The sequence below is a fragment of the Phocoena sinus genome, chromosome X (genome assembly GCF_008692025.1).
Source record: "Phocoena sinus isolate mPhoSin1 chromosome X, mPhoSin1.pri, whole genome shotgun sequence".
Taxonomy (NCBI): Eukaryota; Metazoa; Chordata; class Mammalia; order Artiodactyla; family Phocoenidae; genus Phocoena; species Phocoena sinus.
In genome coordinates, this window is record NC_045784.1 from 44,067,514 (window position 1) to 44,090,759 (window position 23,246).

General features: G+C 41.1%; 1 protein-coding gene across 4 annotated transcripts in view; it reads left to right on the top strand.

Moving 5' to 3' along the window:
* Positions 1-23,246, top strand: part of CLCN5 (chloride voltage-gated channel 5) — a 167,623-nt gene that overhangs the window by 21,958 nt on the left and 122,419 nt on the right. Inside the window, exon 1 of one of the 4 annotated variants that reach the window (XM_032619638.1) lies at positions 15,068-15,404. The exons of the other annotated variants lie outside the window; for them this stretch is intronic. The gene's annotated coding sequence lies outside the window, so the exon portion shown is untranslated. Of the gene's footprint in view, positions 1-15,067; positions 15,405-23,246 lie in introns of those variants that run through there. 4 annotated transcript variants of the gene reach the window in all.

A 23,246-nucleotide genomic window follows, 5' to 3' on the forward strand; every position in this document is an offset into this window, starting at 1 on the left:
TGCCCCTTTGTATTTATGCTGATGTCCTGTAATTCTTAACCTTGGAAGATAATGACGATTGTTTGGATTCCAGTGATAGTAGCATGAATATCAGATAAAAGACCCTTATTTGCTTTTCTAGCTATTCGAATTATTTAGATACTATAGGAAATTATTCCCAAACTTTGTCAATACTCATTTTTTCAAGGGAAACTTATTGCCAGAACACTTAAAGAGAGATAAACAAGAATGCTAAGACCTGATGCAGTTTTCAGTTATTGCTCTGGTGTTCTAATTCTTAATCCTAAATACTGCAGGTGACCTTATCTTAAACTGAGATATAGCTCAGGAGTTTAAGTTGCATTGCCCAAGGTCACATAGTGATTTAATCAACCCTGGGCCAGAAATCAGGTCTCCTGATTTCTAGGCTATTGTTCCTTCAGTTCTGCCATCTCTTCTGTGTTGCTGCTTTTCCTGAAGAGCACAATCAAGTATGTCAAGATTGGATAGTCTTAGGTGCTGGGCATTTTGCAGATTTTTGCAAGAATATTCAACCTCACCAGTTATCTAAAAAAAAGCAACAAAAATAACCTAAAATACTGCAGAGTAAAACTCAAGGAGTTATACTTCTCCACCAATTAACATGGATGCAATATTACACAAATGGAGGGTGGAGCTTAAAGGAAGTGGTAGGGTAAAAGGACTGTTAGTATAATATAGCTGGATGGCATTTCTCTAAGCTACCATTTTGAAAAATGTTGCCTTTTGGACTGACTCCCAAGCTCCATTTGGCTAGCACTTTGGAATTTTAAATGGGTAAAAAATATGATTTTCCGTTGCTCCCAGCTGCCCTGCATGGTTTAATAGACGAGTATTTATTTATTTATTTATTTAACATCTTTATTGGAGTATAATTGCTTTACAAGGGTGTGTTAGTTTCTGCTTTATAACAAAGTGAATCAGTTATACATATACATATGTTCCCATATCTCTTCCCTCTTGCATCTCCCTCCCTCCCACCCTACCTATCCCACCCCTCTAGGTGGTCACAAAGCACCCAGCTGATCTCCCTGTGCTATGCGGCTGCTTCCCACTAGCTATCTATTTTACATTTGGTAGTGTATATATGTCCATGCCACTCTTCTCGCTTTGTCACAGCTTACCCTTCCCCCTCCCCATATCCTCAAGTCCATTCTCTAGTAGGTCTGTGTCTTTATTCCCATCTTGCCCCTAGGCTCTTCATGACCTTTTTTTCCCCCTTAGATTCCATATATATGTGTTAGCATACAGTATTTGTTTTTCTCTTTCTGACTTACTTCACTATGTATGACAGGCTCTAGGTCCATCCACCTCACTACAGATAATTCCATTTCATTTCTTTTTATGGCTCAGTAATATTCCATTGTATATGTGTGCCACATCTTCTTTATCCATTCATCTGTCGATGGGCACTTAGGCTGCTTCCATGTCCTGGCTATAGTAAATAGAGCTGCAATGAACATTTTGGTACATGACTCTTTTTGAATTATGGTTTTCTCAGGGTATATGCCCAGTAGTGGGATTTCTGGGTCATATGGTAGTTCTATTTGTAGTTTTTTAAGGAACCTCCATACTGTTCTCCATAGTGGCTGTATCAATTTACATTCCCACCAGCAATGCAAGAGTGTTCCCTTTTCTCCACACCCTCTCCAACATTTATTGTTTCTAGATTTTTTTGATGATGGCCATTCTGACCGGTGTGAGATGATATCTCATTGTAGTTTTGATTTGCATTTCTGTAATGATTAATGATGTTGAGCATTCTTTCATGTGTTTGTTGGCAATCTGTATATCTTCTTTGGAGAAATGTCTATTTAGGTCTTCTGCCCATTTTTGGATTGGGTTGTTTGTTTTTTGATATTGAGCTGCATGAGCTGCTTGTAAATTTTGGAGATTAATCCTTTGTCAGTTGCTTCATTGGCAAATATTTTCTCCCATTCTGAGGGCTGTCTTTTGGTCTTGTTTATGGTTTCCTTTGCTGTGCAAAAGCTTTGAAGTTTCATTAGGTCCCATTTGTTTATTTTTATTTCCATTTCTCTAGGAGGTGGGTCAAAAAGGATCTTGCTGTGATTTATGTCATAGAGTGTTCTGCCTATGTTTTCCTCTAAGAGTTTGATAGTTTCTGGCCTTACATTTAGATCTTTAATCCATTTTGAGCTTATTTTTGTGTATGGTGTTAGGGAGTGATCTAATCTCATACTTTTACATGTAGCTGTCCAGTTTTCCTAGCAGCACTTATTGAAGAGGCTGTCTTTTCTCCACTGTTTATTCTTGCCTCCTTTATCAAAGATAAGGTGACCGTATGTGCATGGGTTTATCTCTGGGCTCTCTATCCTGTTCCATTGATCTATATTTCTGTTTTTGGGTCAGTACCATACTGTAATAGATGAGTATTTAAAAGGGAATAGGGCTTCCCTGGTGGCGCAGTTGTTGAGAGTCCGCCTGCCGATGCAGGGGACGTGGGTTCATGCCCCGGTCCGGGAGGATCCCACATGCCGTGAAGCAGCTGGGCCCGTGAGCCATGGCCGCTGAGCCTGCGCGTCCGGAGCCTGTGCTCCGCAACGGGAGGGGCCACAGCAGTGAGAGGCCCGTGTACCTCAAAAAAAAAAAAAAAAGGAATAGAACCAGCATTGATTTGCATTATGAACTTAGGAAATATACTTAGTTTCTTCATATGCTCAGTTCCTTCATAAAGTAAATGGAGGATGTTAATGATAAAAGTAGTTAATTTTTAAAAATATTGCAGATATCTTTTACTGAGGATTAAGAACATCCAAAGGTACAGTGCTATTGATAGAACCACAAAGGTTGGAAGGGTATGAGTTTTGTAAATTGTCATAAAAACAACAACATAAGAAGTTCTTTACACACATTATCTCAAATTATCATAATTACCTTACAAAGTGGATCATGTTATGTTATTTTACAGATGAGAGAAATGAAACTCACAGAGTTATTCTGGGTGGAATGTAGAACTATTTATTTCCTACAGGTAGTTAATATTTATTGAGTCCTTACAATTTGCCAGGTACTGTTCTAAGCCCTTTACACATATTATTAAACTTCAGTACAGTGCTATAAGGTGAATATTGTTATTCCCGTTTTAAAATTGAGGAACCTGAGGTAAAGAGAGGTTAAATAACTAGCTTTTATAGCTAATAAGAAGTGCCTGATATGGATCGAGATATGCTCTAAGTGGAAAATACCCACTGGATTTCAAAGAATTAGTATGATTAAAAAATATAAAGTATTTCAATAATTTTTAATATTGATTACATGTTGAAGTGATAACATTTTGGATATATTGGGTTAAATAAAATCTATTATTAAAATTAATTTCATCCTATTTCTTTTTACTTTTCTTAACATGGCTTCTAGAAAATTTAAAGTTAACATATGTGGCTGGCATAAAGTTAAAATTTAAAGTTGACATAAAGTTAACATATTTTTTTTGTTTGGTTTTGTTTTTGCGGTACGCAGGCCTCTCACTGCTGTGGCCTCTCCCATTGCGGAGCACAGGCTCCGGACGCACAGGCTCAGAGGCCGTGGCTCACGGGCCCAGCCGCTCCGCGGCATGTGGGATCTTCCCGGACCGGGGCACAAACCCGTGTCCCCTGCATCGGCAGGCGGACTCTCAACCACTGCGCCACCAGGGAAGCCCAACATATGTTTTTATATTTCTGTTAGATGACACTGCTCTAGAGAGTTTTATCAGGCTAGCTTCTGTGGGTGGGTGATATCTTACCCTATTATGTACATGAAGCTAAAAGCTGAGGAAGGCAAAAATATTAAATACCTTGGGCTAAAGTTTGCTGCTGTCACCGGTAAGTCTCTAAGGGGGAACTTCAGGGCTATTCTCTAAAGCTTGCATTAAGGGGTGGGGAGGGAAGATGCTTTTAAACTTATGTACGTTCTAAAGTTTTAGTCCTGTGCACATCTAATGAATAACTGTGGAAGACACTGTGTTGACAGTATGGCGCCGATAAAAATCAGTGACTTGGACCTTGCCACCAAGAAGCTTATTATCTACTGATAGTGAAAGAACCTGTACCCACGAGACTCTACATAAAGTCATATGTAATGAGTGGTAGAATAGAAACAAAGGGCTTAGAATCTTAGGAGGACAAGAAGTAATTTGCAGCTGTGGTGAGGAAGAGGGAAGGCTCAGGAAGGAGGTGACATTTGAGCTGGTTGGAGAAAGATGGATAGGATTTTAATAGATGTCCCCTCTGTACTCCCAATGACATGCAGAAATTGGTGACAGTTCATTGAGCTGGCATGGTTTTCTGCTCACCAGACGGAAGCTCTGTGTGGCACAAGATGGAGAGAGGTCCTGTACATTGAAATGGGGATTTGTTAAGGACCCGTTTGTGTTGCTGTGCCTTCCTTTGGCAGATCCTTTTCTTGCACAGACATGGAAACTTCCGCTTACAGAACAGCCTACTTATCTAAGTCTTTTGATTTCTAATCTCCTGGATTAGCCAGAGAGCAAGTGTTGCTTAAGCACGTATCTTGTGCCCATGCATATATTTTTAAGTACGTATAGATGGATGGGCAGGCAGATAAATTGTTTTTAAACTGTGGTTACAATGGACCAACCTTGAAATTTATATTTAACACCAATTTGTTCTTATAAATTGTTGTCTAATCTCTCAAGAAAATAACTGTAGCTCTTTCCATGGGGAGGAGTAAGTAAGGGGGTAGAAAGAGACCAGAAATGTTATTCTAACAGAAGCTTCTCTACCTTGAAATGGAAGAAGTAGAAAATAAAATCATCCCCTCTCCCCCCACCAATACCACTGTGTTTAATTCTCTCCTGTCCTTTCACCTACCAATTGTGCATCATATTGACTGGTTTTGGTTTTGTGTGGAAGTCATTTGGCATTAAAAGACTGTGGGGCGGTGGTGGGGTGTGTGTGAAGAATACTGCTTTCAAGATAAAATCCGAAAGGAAAGAACTCTATAGCTTTAAGCGGTGGGGAGTCCCCACCCTGTACTTGCAGGGCCTTTGTCTCCTAGGAAGGTTTTGTTTGTTTGTTTGTTTGTTTTATGCTAATAGAGTTTTGCCGCATTAATGTACTAGATGCTGCAGTGACCCCTTCCTGCTCTCCAGAGGATACCATACAGTTCATTAGTTTTTCCTTTCAGAGTCCAAAATGGTAAAGCTACAAAGGGATGCTGTTGTAGAATGTTAGTGTAACTAAGTCCCTTAAAAATGATAATCCATCTCTTCTCTTAAAAATATTAATGTCATTCATTTTTATTGTAACCAGTTTTTAAAAACTAGAAAATACAAATAAGGGACAAAGAAAAATTTTAACATCCCAAATTTTAAAAAAAGAGAACATTTTTAACACCCATGTGTGTAGGCTTCTAGGTTGTGTGTATAACTTTAACAATAAAATGAATTGTACCACTTTATAAACCACCTTTTTTCGTTTTTACATCATGGACCTATTTCTCTATTGTCATCTCTTCATTTGCAATAGCACTTCTGAATGTCCCATTGTATTGTTGTACCATGATTGATTTAACCAATCCCTTGTTGTACATTTGTTTCCAGTTGTTGTCTATCGTTACCAGTGTCACCATGAACATCCTGAGAGTTAAATCGTTGGTCATGTCCTTCACTGATGAATACTTTTATTTTACAGAATTGGCGTGGTTTTGTTTTTCTTAAGGCTTCTAATGAGCTATTCAGTCAACCCAGCCCTTAATTCCCTTGAGATGCTGTAAGCATAGCCATTGGCTGCTTCTGAATGCAGGTTGCTTATTGTGACGACCTTGGTTTATTTTTCTCTAACTTTTTTTTCCAGAAATTCATCTGGATTTGACTCAACTTTTTATCTTCTTTCTCTACTTTTAATCATATACTCATACCCCAAAGACAGTTCAGCCTACCAACTATTAAACTGACTTTCAACACGGCAGGTTTCTTTCTTTTTTTAATCTTTAATGAAGGAAAACCCTACTTTTATTTCCCCAGAGATAGAAATCTCAATTTATGTTCAAGCAGAGAAAACTTGTTAATTAAAACTGTCAAAGTGGAGTGAGCTTTGCGAATTTAATATATGTTGCATCAGTTGATGGGGGCAGGGGTTGAAATAGGAAATAATTCCCAGGTACTTTTGTGATTCAGTTATGATGACACTAATCTTCTGTTAGATCTTCAAACTGCAGATTTTGATGAAACCAAAACTGATCTGAATGTGTGGAGAACTGTACCACTACCTGCAAGGTGTCTTAGCTCTTTGGGCCTTATCCTGTTGCCTTCACTCTCAGACAACCTGCTTTAGGGCTAGTATTTTTTTGTTTGCTTGTTTTGCTTTTTTAAAAAATATCTTTATTGGAGTATAATTGCTTTACAATGTTGTATTAGTTTCTGTTGTACAACAGAGTGAATCAGCTATAAGTATACATATATCCCCATATCCCTTCCCTCTTGTTTTACTGTGTTTGTTTGTTTGTTTTCAGTTTAGGGGCAATGTGGACATAACACACAATAGCATAGCTCTTTTAGTTACTATGCACATTGCATTATGCTGTTTTCCTCACTCATAAGTCTAGGATAAGACTGAAATTATAGAATTATGGTCAAAATACTCTGCAAAAAACCAAAGGAGAGCAGATGTATAAGGAAATAACATAAACAACCATTACAAGATTAAAAATATATGTGTAAGAAATATTTTGACAGCAATGTCCCTTACCTTCCTAGTAAACTATATATTTCTTTTAAAAATGTTACTTTTTGTTTTGTACTAGAGCCATACCACTTTCAGAAGGGCACCACTTTGTATTTCCAGTCCAAATTAGCCTGTCATCTAAGATTCCTAGAATCCTGTTGGCTTACATTTGATTTAGTCCAGCCTCTGACTCAGGCTAGCAGTCCACTCACCCTGCAGTGGCCTCAGCGGGTGATTGTTCCAAATACCCCACATGTAGTGGTTCCGGAGTGGGGCTGCCCGAATTTGAATTCTAGTTTTGATACTTCACTAGCTGTGGTTATAGCCTTGGGCAGATTATTTAACCCCTGTGTACATTACTTCTCTCATCTGTGACATGGGGATAATAGTACCTACCCCACAAGACTGTTGTGATGATTAAATCAGATAACGTATAGTACTTATTATATCTTCTAGCACTTTCTTGTTGCTCTTACCGCTATTGGTATTTCACTGTCATGAAAATTGAAATGTTTGAAAATCCTTCTTTATTTTGATCTGAAATATCTATCTTTGTAATCTCTAACCACTGTGCTGCACAGAAAGAAAAAAATCTAACCCTTTCCCTACTTGCCAGACATTCAGATATTGGACAGGTAGGGACACAGTGTGAAAGCACGTTGTAAATTGTAAAATGCCATGCTACCTCCAAAGGAGTATTTAATATTATCATTATATCGTGGTCTACACTATAATTATTATTATTATTCTAAAATTTATTTATTTATTTATTTATGGCTTCGTTGGGTCTTCATTGATGTGCAGGGGATTTCTCTAGTTGCGGCGAGCGGGGGCTACTCTTCTTTGCGGTGCGCGGGCTTCTCATTATGGTGGCTTGTCTTTGTTGTGGAGCACTGGCTCTAGGCATGCGGGCTTCGGTAGTTATGGCACGTGGGTTCAGTAGTTGTGGCTTGTGGGCTGTGGAGCGCAAGCTCCGTAGTTGTGGCACATGGGCTCCACGTCATGTGGGGTCTTCCTGGACCAGGGCTCGAACCTGTGTCCCCTGCATTGGCAGGCGGATTCTTAACCACTGTGCTACTAGGGAAGTCCCTACACTATAATTATTATCTAATGTGTCCCTTGCATCTGCCACATTGTATGTTCTCCAGGCTAAATATTTTGCGCTCCTTCTAGTGTTGTTCATATAACAAGATTTCTAGATATTTAATCATCTTAGTTGCCTTACTTGGGATATACTCTAGTTTATTCATGTGTCCTTTAAAACATGGCCCCTAGGACTTGAACTTGGTCCTCTATATGCATTCAGATTAGTGCAGAGCACAATGCTAATATTTACCTCCACCTGCCCTTAAAAAAATATACTTCGTCATGAAGTGGAAAATTGTGTTGGTTTGAGGGAATATTATCATTGTGTTGGCTAAAGGGCCTTTTCTTTTTAATTAATTAATTAATTTGGCTGTGTCGGGTCTTAGTTGCAGCATGCAGGATCTTCATTGCGGCATGCGGGATCTTTTAGTTGTGACGCATGGGCTCCAGAGCACGCGGGATCTTTCATTGTGGCACGTGGGCTCTAGAGCACGCGGGCTCAGTAGTTGCAGTGCATGGGCTTAGTTGCCCCATGCATGTGGGATCTTAGTTCCCTGACCAGGGATTGAACCCACGCCACCTGCACTGGAAGGTGGATTCTTAACCACTGGACCACCAGGGAAGTCCCTAAGGGCCTTTTCAAGTGAACTCCCATTAAACCTGTTGAATATTTTAAAACTTGCCTTCACTTACTTTTTCACCATTTTTTGAGCCCTTTTCTTTGTGCCAGGCATGGTGCTGTGTGCTTGGGATACAATATGGTGGGCTCCACCTTTGTCTCTATTGTATTTCAGTCCCTAGCACAGCCTGTTGCTATTCTTGGATTCCAGTTTTGTTTGAAACCAGATTAGCTGAGTCTCTATGTTTTATATCATTCATAAACTTGATCAACATGCTTCCTCTGTGTTCCCTAACTTGTTGGGTTAAAAATGGTGTCTCAGTTGTGTCAGTACAGAGCCCTGAGATGAGCAGCTAGATCTCCTTTTGTGAGGTGGACATTGATTCGTTAATTAGTGCTCTTTAAAAAAAAACCTTGGGACTTCCCTGGTGGTGCAGTGGTTAAGAATCCGCCTGCCAATGCAGGGGACACAGGTTCAAGCCCTGGTCTGGAAGATCCTGCATGCTGTGGAGCAACTAAGCCCGTGTGCCACAACTACTGAGCCTGCACTCTAGAGCCCACGTGCCACAACTGCTGAGCCTGCGCGCCACAACTACTGAAGCCCGCGCGCCTAGAGCCCATGCTCCGCAACAAGAGAAGCCACCACAATGAGAAGCCCATGTACCGCAACGAAGAGTAGCCCCTGCTTGCTGCAACTAGAGAAAGCCCACACACAGCAAAGACGACCCAGTGCAGCCAAAAATAAATAAATAAAGTAAATTTATAAAAACAAACCAATAAAAAGACCTTTTTTTTTTTGCCTGCACTATGCGGCTTGCGGGATCTTAGTTCCCCAACCAGGGATCGAGCCTGGGACCCAGCAGTGAAAGCGCCGAGTCCTAACCACTGTATCACCAGGGAATTCCCGTAAAAAATCTTTTTAATTTGAAATAATTATGGATTCAGAGGATGTTGCAAAGAAATGTATAGAGAAGTCCGTGCACACTTTCTTCTAGCTTCTCCCAGTGTTACCGTCTCACCTAACTATAGTACAGTATCAAAATCAAGAAATTGAACTTGGTACGATCTGTAGAGCTTAATTCAGATTGTGTGTGTGTGTTTAGCCCTATGAAATTTTATCATACGTGTGGCCTTGTGTAACCACCACCACGATCAAGATACTTAACTCTGTCATCAGTGCAAGACTCCCTTGTTCTACCCCTTTATGGCCACATCTCTTCCCCCTCCCGCATGTCTACCCCCTTGCCAACTGTTCTCCTTCTCTATAATTATGTTGTTTCACGAATGTCACATAAATGGAATTGTGCAGTGTGTATCCTTTTGAGATTGTTTTTTTTTTTTTTTTTTTTTTTGCGGTACGCGGGCCTCTCACTGCTGCGGCCTCTCCCATTGCGGAGCAACAGGCTCCGGACGCGCAGGCTCAGTGGCCATGGCCCACGGACCCAGCCGCTCCGCGGCATGTGGGATCCTCCCACACCGGGGCACGAACCCGTGTCCCCTGCATCGGCAGGCGGACTCTCAAACACTGCGCCACCAGGGAAGCCCTGTTTTATTTTTACTCAGTGCAATTTCCTTGTGGTTCATCCAAGTTGTTGCATGTATCGATAGTTTGTTCCTTTTTGTTGCTGAATAACATTCCATTAGCATTCTTTTTGAGTATTCCATTAGTATTCTTTCTGAGTAAGGTTATTCAATCAATCATAAATCAACCTATCTGTATAACAGTGCAGAGCACATCTCGCTGTCTCATGTGAATGTATTCTACAGGGGAAAACACTTAATGGCATTACCTCAATCTACCAGTCTCACTACCTGATCATTGCTCATAACCATAAGTTTAATACCCCATTGTAGACTGTTTTTCATCAAGATCAGCAGTCTTTGATTTCTGAGCTGTTTTAGAAATATCTGACTTTTGAAAATTGGGCTGTTAGTTGTCCAGTCATAGTCTTCCTTCATTTTTGTAGTTGGCTGTGATTTTTCAGAGATACCAGTAGTGGCTTCTTAATCAGGAATGTTGGGTATCTCAGTAGCATGCGGTATTCTTGATGTGGGCCAACAGACCCAAACTGATTTGAAACTATTTGCTTGTCTCAATATTTCAATATCTGTTGGGCTCTGACAAACTATTGTTCACATTTGTGCCACCATTTTCAATTTGAAAATGATCCTTATCATTTAAGACGGAATCAAAATAGGAACTGAGTCAGTCATCCCACTGGTGTTCTTGCTCCCTCACTTGCTCTCTTTGTCACCTGTTCACATATATCTTCTATTTAGGGTTGATGATCTTACCTCGAAAAATCTGAGCTTGCTATAGCTACATTAGTTCCTGTAGCCCACCAGCATGTTTCCTGTGTAGCTACATTGTGTTCTTTACTCATTTCTCCTTTGTTCCTTTCAGGATCATGGGCGATTGATGATATTATGAGAACTTTCCCCTTGAAATCTTTTATTCCTCTTAAACAGTAGTCCACTTAAGAGTCACTATGGTCTCTTGTAGAAATGTCCATCCTCAATATCTGGGGAATATCTTGGTACCTATCACACTTTTTTGTTCTTGGTCATTACCCAACAGTACTTAAGATGATATCATGGCTGTATCTCCTAAAGTTTCTTTAACTTCTACTTTTACCAATCAGTTCTTCTTTCTTGGTCAAACTTACAGAGTTGTAGTTCCTCTTGCTGCTTCCTCAGCCTCCTAAAGGATAAAATTTCCCTCTTATAAGTTCAGTACAGCCCTTCCCCTTCCATAGACATATTGTTCCCTGGCTGACACTCCCTTCTCAGGTCCCTTGTGGCCTCCAGACCTCCTGTTCTTTGGTCAGGAAATGTCTGTATATTATCAACTATTTTTCTGGAACTCTTTGCCTTGATGACACTATTTTCTTCACTACCCTCTTAAATGGAAGCTGCTCATTCTCTCGTAGTTCCTCAATCTCAAAGCTGGCTTCTGCTGCCAGGATGTTGTTCAACACCATCCTTTTCCTTATTCTTGAATGCACATGCCATTGGGTAGTGTACCAATTCTCTTCATTGGCATAATCTGATCCCTGACTTACTTGCTCAGATTCTTTGAGACCTCCGGCACCTAGCTTAGTGTTCTGTGCTATCCTGACTCCTGGCATAATCCTAGACCATGTCAGTGGCCACACTGATGCATCATCAAATGCTCCAGCGTAACACTTCCTTGACCTCCAGTACTGTGACCATCATTTTTGGTCTGCCTCAGTAACTTCATCTTATGGCCACACTTTGGGCCTTGTCACCAGCTGGAACTGTCCTACCTCTGATATTTCAAACGCTGAAGTTCAGTTTTTTGACTAGTACCTTTAGCCTTCCACATCCCATATTCCCTTTCTCTCACAGAACCTTTCTGACCTCATCGTCCCTTTTCTTTTCTTCCTGACTTTCAGTCCTCTCCTGCTTCTACGGTCTTTCCCACTCAGTCAGCCATTTCTCACCCCCGCTAAACCCTGCCAGCCATTTGATATCAATTCCCACCAGTATCCTCAATTACCTCACGTCCCTCTTGTTCCCCTGCACCTGCCCTGCCAATCCTCGAACCTCGATGGACTTTAGCATATGTTTTCTTCCGTCCTGTTCCCAGGCTGCTGAGTTGTCCTCGGGAAAATCACCTCACCATGCTGATTATATCCATGACCAAAGTGTGATTTCTGACCACAGCTGGATCCTCAACGGCTGCTCACTAATCCTTTTTTACACATTCCTAGTTGGTTCCTTTTCCAATTTCCCACAGCATCTGTTCCATTTTCTTACTGCACCCCTCCATTGCCCTAATTTAGCCTTCCCTATCCCCAATTTCTTTCAGCAGATAATCTAGTTACGTACTTCCCTGAAAAGATAGAGCCCACTGGTCACAGACTCTCTTTCCCTTGAAACATTTATTTCCATGGCTACTTTTATCTTCATTCTTCTCATATCATCTTTTCCAATGCTTTTTACTTATCCCCCAATGCCTCCTTAATGATATTCTCTGTTCCATTCATCTCTTCCTTCTGTCTCTTTAGTATTTTCCTCAAAGAACTCTTTTTCTTCTACTTGCACATATCCAAGAATCCCTCTTTCACTTATTTCCCCCAAATTCCATCCCTACAGACTAATGGGAAATCTTTTTCCTTTATTTTATCTGAAAATTTCTTGAAACAGCCATCTATGCTTCCTCATTTTTCAGCCTTCAACTCATAAAATCTGGCTTGTGCACCCTTCCCTCTAGTAAAAACTGACCTCTCATAGGTTAGCATTGACTTTGAAATTCAGACTGTGTGGATTCGATGTCCCGAGGTACAGAAAACAGAGGAGGGAAGGAAGGAGTGTGTGTGTGTGTGTGTGTGTGTGTGTGTGTGTGTGTGTGTACATACAAGATTGCCCATGCTTGTTTAGAGGGGAAAAGAAGTATCAGGGAGAGGGGATAGAATTCAATACTATACCTTTCTTCTGTTCCAGAAAAGTTCATAAATCACATGATGTAATAACATCACTTCTTTCTCTTTGCTTTATTCTCAGCTGTTGTTCACTGTGTTTCCACCATCTGGTTTATTAAATTTCATAAGAAAGTACTACTGCCTTTTTACTACAAATGATGATGAGGATGATGATGGTGATGATGATAATGGCCACCTTTGGGGTGCTTACTCTGTGCCACATACTGTGATAGATACTTGAATGTATTAAATAGCCTTTGGTTTTCATAAGAGCTTAGTGAAGTAAGTATTGTAATACCCATTTTATGGATGGGCCAGTGATGGTTCAGAGAGGGTAAGTGTTTTAACCAAGATTACGTGACAAGCAAGAGCCAGCACCCTGGTCGGCCTGACTTCAAACCTCTCCTTAACCATTATACTTTACTGCCTTCTATGATCTAGTGCCAGATGCCATCTCACTCCTTCTTGATGATGGTAACTGTGAGGTCATTGCTTTCTGGTGTTTGAAGTGCCCCAGTGACTTTGTGTATTACTACTACTCTTTAAATCAGTCTGAGGACTTCTAAAGCCCTAGGCATGATTCTAGCTCTTTTTTTTTTAAAAAAAAAAAACATCTTTATTAGAGCATAACTGCTCTACAATGGTGTGTCAGTTTCGATTCTAGCTCTTTTGTCTGGTTTTCTCTTGAAGAGCAGAGGGTGTCTCTTCCACTGTGGTTTTTCTTTCTATGTCACATTTTTGGTGGTGTTTTTCTCTTTTCCTTAACATTTTCTTTTAAGTCCATATTCATCATGTTAATGAATCTCCAGCAAAATCATTTCTTCCTTGTCTGTGTGAAATTTCCCCCTCCCTTGCCAGAAGTTCATCATTCTGAGATCTTAAGTGATTATCCAGAGAACTACATCCTATTCTTTGACATCATCTAAGTAGCAATATTCATTTCCCGTATCTTCCCTTCTGGTCAAGAGTCATGACCTTCAACAAGGAAGAAGAGGTAGAAAGCTCCCACATGCCCCTAAAGTCTTCAGTTTTCTGCCTAAACTTACAAAATCAGTAGATATAGTCCAGGTTCTTCTTGGTTGTATAATTTGTTGCCAGATCTAGACATTTTCAGGACAAAATAAACTGGAAGATGCATGGCATCCATGTCCATCTCACTGAAAGAGTCAAAAAAGTCCAGCATGGGAGAATTAGCTGGGACTGAAAAAAAAAACCTCTTTCTGTTAATTGGGCTGGAAGGACAGACACCAATGAAGACAACTGCAAAGTTAACAGGAAACATTGTTTCTCCCAAAGTCAGGCAGCAGCTGTAAAAAGCCATAAAGATACACTCTTTCAGTGAATACTGCTTTCTTGTTAATGGTGCCCGAGACCCACTTTGCTGTTCCCATCTGTTACTGGGGATTCCCAATTGATGAGCTGCCCTTGCCTCAGAAGAGCACCCAACCCTTAGTTTATCGCCGCTTCTCCTAATCCTGCCTCAAAAATAATAACCAATCCAGAACTGATCCCCACTTTCCTTAGGCCCTTCTCAGAATCATTCAGAAACATCCCTGAAAGATGTTTCCCTTCTTCTCGTTGAGCAGCATCCCATGGTTCCTCTGGAGTGCCCTCCCTTATGATGCATGAATAAATCTGCCTTTGTCAGACTATAGGCTTGTCCTTGGTGATCTCTAGGTGATTAAGCTTGAAATGTCATTCTCACCTTGAGCTTACCCCAAATGAGAGCTTGGCCTATTTAATTAAGTTCAAGCCTGGCCCAGTTCCATATTTTCTGCCTTGAGAATGAAGGTCCCCACCCTCTTCCTGGCCCAACCAGGTATAGTACTGATAACAGATTGATAGGGTGCCATCTTAGCCTAGAGGCAATAGCATGAGCTGAAAATCCAGTATTGGAACGAGATTAGGGACCTGACATACCTGGGCCAGTACTACAAGTGATGGTAAAAGGGGTGCAGACTTAATGAACAGCCAGCCAGTGACTCCAGAAAGAGGTGGGTGGTGAAAGAAGTGAGAGACATACGTTGGTTTTAAAATTTTTTTTTAAGGAAGTGTTTGACTTGAGGTGGGGGCAAGAGCAAGTGATTCTGGGTAGAGCAGAATGACTTGTGTAAGAGGATGGAAGCCGGAATGAACAAGTCATGATGGAGCAATAACCCTTCCCTTGAGACTGGAGAGGCAAAGAACAAGAAAGCTGTGTTTGATCTCTCTTCCCAGTGAAGTACATGGTTTGAGGACTGGGGAGAGGCTGATTAAGATTTAAGAAGAGACTATTGCAACAGGTGGCCATCACAGTAATGTAAAAGTAGTCTAGAAAGGAGGAGGAACAGAAATGTCTGGCAGTACCCAGGACAAAGTGGTAACCACTTGGCTGCTTCTTTGAGGACACTTTACTTGCTACCTGTGGAGATGATGCTTTCAACTTCTGCTCACCTGGGCCACTCAAAGCAAGGAAATATTTCTTCCTGCTTGATTCCAGCCTTTCATTAGGAAAAAGGGAATTTGATTTCCCACCTTAGAAGGTATCTCAGGACAAACGTTACAAACCAGGTCAGTATTCCCTGCAAAAGAGGGATGACAGGTGAATTCCATGTCATTTACTTTGTTTTTGTTTTTTTAAAACATATTTATTTATTTATTTGGCTGCACCGGGTCTTAGTTGCGGCATGAGAGATCTTCATTGCCGTGCGCGGGATCTTTGTTGCAGTGTGCGGGATCTTTAGTTGCGGCATGTGGGATCTTTTAGTTGTGGCATGCGGGATCTAGTCCCAGGGATTGAACCCGGGCCCCCTGCATTGGTAACGTGGAGTCTTAGCCACTGGACCACCAGGGATGTCCCCATGTCAGTTACTTTGAAGACCTGTGCTGTTTCCCAGTGAGGCCATTTAGGGTATAGTCCATGTTCTTGCTGTTTGTGGACCATTAAGTCTGTCTTTTTCTCTTGTTCTCACCAAAAAGTGCTAAGGAATGCCTGCATTGCATCATCATTTTGGCTTAAATCAAAGCCTTAATTCTGCTGCTTTTGCAGTGAACTAGCACCTTTCTTACCTTGGGCAACTTCATTGAAGTTGGTTAACCGGTTAGGTGGTAACTCTACCTCTTTTGGGTTATTTCCTATTTGGATGGGATGCATGTTGCATTTTTAACTCTGACTATAAAAACAGTAATGTTACTTATGGTACATTTGCTTTGGTCTGGAAGAATATTTGTTCAGCAACCATTTATTGAACACCAACTGTGTGCCAGAAAATATCAAGCAATGTTTTGAAAATAGAGCTGTTTTTGTTGAAATTAGAGCAGCAAACAAGGTATGTTCTTTTGAAAGAACTGTTACAGGAGGAGTAGGTGAGAGATTACTTCTTGAAAAAAACTTCATTAATTCCATCCAATTGTAGGAAAAGTCACTGTATTTTAGCAAAAAGTGTAGCTTGAAACAAACTTTTGCCAGTTACAGCTTTAATGAACAAGTAGCAGTTTAGTGCCAGGCTTTGTTCTAAGCACCTTACAAATAAGAACTCATTAATCCCCAACAACCCTGTGAGGTAAATACTATTTTCACCTCCATTTTATAAGTGAAGAAACATGGAGGTCTGACATCTTATTCAAGGTTACAAGATATTAAGTCATGATGTTAGGATTTGAAATGCAGGCAGTTTGTGCTACCTGTATTAAGCTGCAAGTAGATTCTTTCTGAAGGACGTGTAAGTTTAATTTGCTTAATTGAATTTGTCATGCCGCCGAAATCCTGCTTATGCTGTTGATCTGTTTATTGAACTTTCTCCCTTTTTGAAGATATTTTTCTACCTAGCTATAATCCAGTTTATGACAGATTCTGAATTAATAGTATTTATTTTTTATTTTTATTTTTTTTTCGGTACGCGGGCCTCTCACTGTTGCGGCCTCTCCTGTCGCGGAGCAACAGGCTCCGGACGCGCAGGCCCAGCGGCCATGGTCCACGGGCCCAGCCGCTCCGCGGCATGCGGGACCGCCCCCGGACCGGGGCACAAACCCGCGTCCCCTGCATCGGCAGGCGGACTCCCAACCACTGCGCCACCAGGGAAGCCCTAATTTTGTTATTTTTATTATTTTTTGCTTATTTTTTGATATCTACTATGTGCCGGGCACTTGTCTCCAAGGCTCATTCTTTCAGCCATCAAGAGTGTTCAGTTCCACAAGCCGTCTCTTCCATTGCTCCCTCAATAGCAGATTCCTACAGACCCCACATGGGACAATTTTTATCCTGCCTCAGTCTGTTAGTGACTGAGTGTCCCAAGTTCAAGGAAAACCCTTTCTTGAACTTCATCAATATCTGCATGACTGAAAATTGTGTCACATACAACAAAGCATATGTGCTTCCAGGGCAGCCAGCAGGGGGATTGAAATAGGTCTGTCTTGTGTTGTCTCGTGCTGCTCATTCCACTTGGAAGTTGAACGCACAGGCTCATACTCCTCAGCTTAAACCGGGAACATCAAAGTGACAGAGGGGCTGAAGGATCTGCCCAGGATTGGTTTAATGATTTGTAAGAATCTGTTCGGCCTTGAGAACGTGTGATTTTTTTTTTTTTTTTTTTTTTTTTTTTTTTGGCGGTACGAGCAGCCGTGGCTCACGGGCCCAGCCGCTCCGCGGCATGTGGGATCTTCCCGGACTGGGGCACGAACCGTGTCCCCTGCATCGGCAGGCGGACTCTCAACTACTGCGCCACCAGGGAAGCCCTTTATCTATTTTTTAATCAGCTTTATTGAGACATAATGACACGCAATAAACGGCACATATTTAAAGTGTACAATGTGATAAGTTTTGAAATATGTATACACCTATGAAGCCATCACCACAATCAAGACAATGAAAATATCCATTACCTCCACAAGTTTCCCTTTGTTAATTCCTCCCTTCTCAGCCAGTGGAGACACCGCCCCGCCACCGACTCCCCCACCAATCTGCTTTCTATCACTATGCGTTAATTTGCATTTCCTAGAGTTTTATGTAAATGGAATCATACAGTATGTAGTCTCTTTTGTTTGGCTCCTTTTGTTCAGCATAATTATTTTGAGGTTCAGCCGTGTTGTACATACCAACAGCCCCATTGCTTTTTATTATCCTATTGTGTGGTCATACTACAGTTTATTTATCCATTCCCCTGTTGATGGACATTGGAGTTATTTATGGTTTTTAGCTACTGTGAATAATGCTGCTGTGAACATTTGTGAGCAAATCTTTCTATGGACATATGCTTTCATTTCTCTTGAGTAAATAGCTGAGATTGGAATGACTGTGTCATATGGTAGGTGTATGTTTAACTTCTAAGAAACTGCCAACTTGTTATCCACAGTGGTTGCTGATGGTAATGTAAAATGGTAGAGTCAGTGAGTTTCAGATGCTCCACGTCTGTCCCAATACTTGATATGGTCAGCGTATTTGACTTTGGCCATTCTAGTAGGTGCATGGTGGTATCTCATTGTAGCCTTAAATTGTCTCTTACTTTTAACTCATTTGTGTCATTATATGTATATATTTTTAAAAATAAATTTATTTATTTATTTTTGGCTGTGTTGGGTCTTCGTTGCTGCGCATGGGCTTTCTCTTGCTGCGGCGAGTGGGGGTTACTCTTTGTTGCGGTGCGTGGGCTTCTCATTGTGGTGGCTTCTCGTTGTGGAGCATGGGCTCTGGGCGCGTGCGGGCTTCAGTAGTTGCAGCACACGGGCTCAGTAGTTGTGGCTCGTGGGCTGTAGAGTGCAGGCTCAGTAGTTGTAGCGCACGGGCTTAGTTGCTCCACGGCATGTGGGATCTTCCCGGACCAGGGGTGGAACCCGTGTCTCCTGCATTGGCAGACGGATTCTTAAACACTGCACCACCAGGGAAGTCTCTATTTATTTATTTTTTAATTGAAGTGCAGTTGATTTACAATGTTGTGTTAGTTTCAGGTGACAGCAAAATGATTGTTATACATCCATGTATTCTTTTTCAGATTCTTTTCTGAATGTTTTTCTACTGATAGACTTGTGCAATAAAAAGATTTGTGAAGCAACCCATCCAGAGTTTGACAAAATGCTTTCACTATCAGCTCAGCTGATCCTACCACCACGCTGTGACGCAGGCAAGATGTATTTTCTCACCCCTATCAAATATGGAGAAACACTGAGGAATTTACTAAAGATATAAAGCTTAGCGATTGTTAGACCTGGGCCTCAACCCCAGGATTTCTGACCCCAGAGTTCATATGTTTCCACACCAAGTGACCTTGCTGAATAAGCTCTCAGCTGTCTACATGTGACTTTTCTACTTAGGAATTTTAAGGCCATTTAAAATCATATGATTCTACAGCCTGTGCTGGATGCTTGCAACATACAGATTTGAAGACGTTGTGGCTCAGTGAGGTTAAGTGGCTGTTAACTTCCTTAAGCAAAGTAGGAAAAAGGAAACCTTACTGCCATTTCCCTTCCTCCTCTCACAAGGACCCCCCACACATCCTCAGAAATGTTTGACTTGACTAACAGCAACATTTATATGGTGCTTTACCAATTATAATGCATTTTAATACATTCTTTCATTTTAGATCCACACCAACCCTGGGAAAACAAGTTCCCAGGTGATGCACGTGTACCTTCAAGTCTGAGAAGCACTGGTCTAGGGCACTGACCCTTCACTTCTACTCAAGCCTGGCTCTCACCAACCTCTCTGGCAGTGCCTTGTCATGGCCTTGTCATGGCCAGTGCCAGAGAAACTTTCTCTGTAGCCAGACAGTTTCTCTTTAGTCAAAGGTGGCAGTCTTCAGAGTGGGATATACAAGATAATCTACTAGGATGTAGGAAGGAAATAATTAGGAAAAAACTTTTTGGACATTTCTCCAGCTGTTCTTCTATCTTCTTTTTTAGCAGCTTTATTAAGATATAATTCACACACCATCAGCTCACCCATTTAGAGTATATGATTCAATGGTTTTAATTATATTCACCCCCAACCCTAGGAGACCACTGCGCTACTTTCTGTGCCTATTCTAGACATTTCATATACATGGAATCATACTATATGTGGTCTTTTGCGTCTGGCTTCGTTCAGTCAGCATAATGTTTTCAAGGTCCATCCATGTAACTGTACTCCATTCCTTTTATTACCTAATAATATTCCATTGTATGGATGTACCATATTTTGTCTATCCATTCACCAGTTCACGGACATTAGGGTTGTTTCCACTTGTATACTATTACGAATAATGCTGCTATGAACAGTTGCATACAAGTTTCTTGGTGGACATATATTTTCATTTCTCTTGGATATTAACTGTGTTCCTTGATGAATATAAATGTTATGTGTTACATTTTGAGAAAAGAAAACAATAGAAAAGTGAACATGATTCTTTAAGGGAATTAAATTTTTATTTCTTATTTGTCTTTCCATGTTATCCCTCTCACTCTCTCCCATTTTATTGACCTTTTATTTAGCTCTTTACATGTCTTCCTGACTGCTGCTTACTCCTGTCGGGGATGCTGTGAGGAGAAATGAAACATTTATTATTGAGTAACATTGAAGTGCTAAGTACTTCACGTTTAACTTCATAAAAACCTATGTAAGGTTGGTGCTGTTAAACCCACTTAAGGATAAGGAAACTAAGGCTCTGAGATTATAACTTGTTCAAAATCACCTAGTGATTAATAGGCAGATGTGAGATGAGCCCACTTCTATTTGATTCCAAAGCCCATGCTCTTTCCATAGATTGTCTACCAGATGAATATTTATTGAGGTTTAGAGGGCAGATCTTGCTTCTCACTGAAGACACCAAAATGGATGTATGGAGTGAGAAAAATAAGAAGTGAGGGATTATGCCAAGATTTTGATGAGAATACATGAATGGAGTATGGGGGAGGTAGAAGGGATGGTAGAGGAATATAGAAGTAGAACCTAGTTTGTGGAAGGAAGGTGTTGGCGAGTGTTCAGTTTGGGACATACAGAATTTGAGGACATCACTCATTCAGGTGATACTTAATTTGAGTGGCTTGTCTGTGCCTGGCATAGTTCAGGATGCTGGAGATACATTGAGAAAAGGCCTAGTCATGGTTCCTGCCCTAATGGAGATTGTGGGCTTAGTAGGGCAGACAGACAAAAACAATTATAACTAAGTGTAATGGGTGTCATGATAGAAGTGAGGAGAAGGATTTAATTCAGGCGCCTTGAGAAAGTGATTCTATGAGGCTCCGGGGTGAGTAGAAAGAAGTTTAAAATGGCTATAGCTTGGATAAACAGTAAGGTCCTACTGTATAGCACAGGGAACTATATTCAATATCCTGTGATAAACCATAATGGAAAAGAATATGAAAAAGAATGTGTGTGTATGTGTGTGTGTGTGTGTGTGTGTGTATGTATATACATATATATGTGTATATAACTGAATCACTTTGCTGTACAGGAGAAATTAACACAACATTGTGAATCAACTATACTTCAGTAAAACAAATTTAAAAAAATAAAATAGCTATAGCTTAAGGTACAAATGGGGGAAGGACAGAGAATTACCGGAGACGGATATAGGAGATAAAAAGATTGAAGGGTTGATAATGTTGTTTTCCCCTAACTAACCCCTTCCTACACGGGGGTGGGGGGGAAGATGATTCCCTACAGCTACAAGGAACAACTAGTAGTTCCCTGACTCTCATGCTTTGTTGCCTCCATGCCTTTGAGTGTGCCATGACCTCTGCCTGGAATTTTCCTCCCCCATCCCTTTTGTCTAGCCAACTCCTGCCCATCTTTATCGTAATCTTTCAGAAAGTCTGCTGTGACCCCTTGTTCCATGTCCCCACAGTTTCTTGGGTCTACTGATCACACTGGCTCTTCTATTAATTGTAAGTGCCTTAAGAGCAGGGACCTGTTCATCGACCTGAGTAGCCCCCCAGTGCTTGACACATAGTAGGATAGATACATGGATGAATTAAACAAAAATGATCACATCTGGAGAAAAATCTGCATTTTATGAACAAGAGGAGGCTTCATTACTTCATTAAAAAGGGAGCTTGGCTGTCAGTCTAACTCAGTGGTTCTTAACCTGGGGTGATTTTGCCTACCCCGGCCCCCCCAGCCCAGGACACTTGAAAATGTATGGGGACATTTTTGGTTGTGACAGTTGACTGGGGGGAGGGGGCAGGTATCTACTGGCATCGAGTAGAGGCCAAGGATGCTGCTAAGCATTCTGTAGTGTACAAGGCAACCCATCACAAGTTACCCAGCCCAAAATGTCAGTAGTGCTGAGGTTGAGAAACCCGGGTTGGTAACAGAGCCAGAACCAAAACCCCAAGAGACCCCCAGCGTGTGAGTGGTGGTTAAGGAATAATGGTAGAACAATCCACAGGAGGTACTGGTTTCCAGGGTGAAGTGGTCCTTGGTATCAGATATTCCTGAAGAACTGCTAAATATGAGAACAGGCAAAGGGAGTTGAGACTGCTGCTAATAGTTAAGACTCCTGAAATGGAGGGCGGTGAGGATAATGTCATTCAGAAGTGACAGGTTTGAGTAGGGGGGACCTGAAAGCTTTCAGTTTGCAGTCATCTGTGCAAAAGAACTGCTTGTTAAAATTTGTATTTAATGTTAGGCTTCTGGAAATAACTTGCCAGGACTCTCATCCTTCTAACACAGCAGCTCTTATTCTTTTTGTGTTTTCTTTCAGGCTTTGTCTATGTGCATAAGTATTTTTACAGTGGAGTGTTGCTGTAACAGTACATAAAAAGGTGTTTTCAAAGGTTATGCCAGAGTGGTAGGCAGCAAAGGTAAACTGGATTCCATGGCCAGTTTGTTCTGCTTGGGGGAAGGGTGGTTTGGTGGACTTGGAGGTCCTAGGAAAAGCTAAGCAGGTGCCTTAGGCTAATTTTGGTTCTCTGGGAAGAAACCAATAAAAAAGCCAACTTCAGAACAGAAATTTTTCTCAAGCCTCATTAAGGAAGTCAAGGATATAGATAAGACAATGGGAGAGGAAAAGTCTCCTTCAGGGGAAAAGCTTGTATCGTAAATAGTAGATACTCAGAGCGATTTGGATTGGATAGTTTTCTAAAGAAGCTTTTTATTGAGTGGGCGTGAGGGTAGAAAAGAATTTTAGAGCCTTGTCTATGTTGGGGGAGGGAGAGTTAAAATAGGTGCTGGTATTAGGGATTTGTTTCCCTAACAAGTTGAGTATGTTAGAGAAATGCTGACACTGAATATAATTTTTTAAAGCAGTTATTTTCCATACAAGGCTTTAAAAAAGTTCTCTTTAAAAAGAAACTTCATGACTATATGTGTGTCAGGCACAGTGCAGTGAATCTTTAAGCACACTTCATAAGCCAGGGAAATTAATGGTGGTATCCCCAGTTTGTAGGATGAGGAAATTGAGGCTATAAGAAGTAAAATGATGGGCCTAGAGTCAGGCAGCA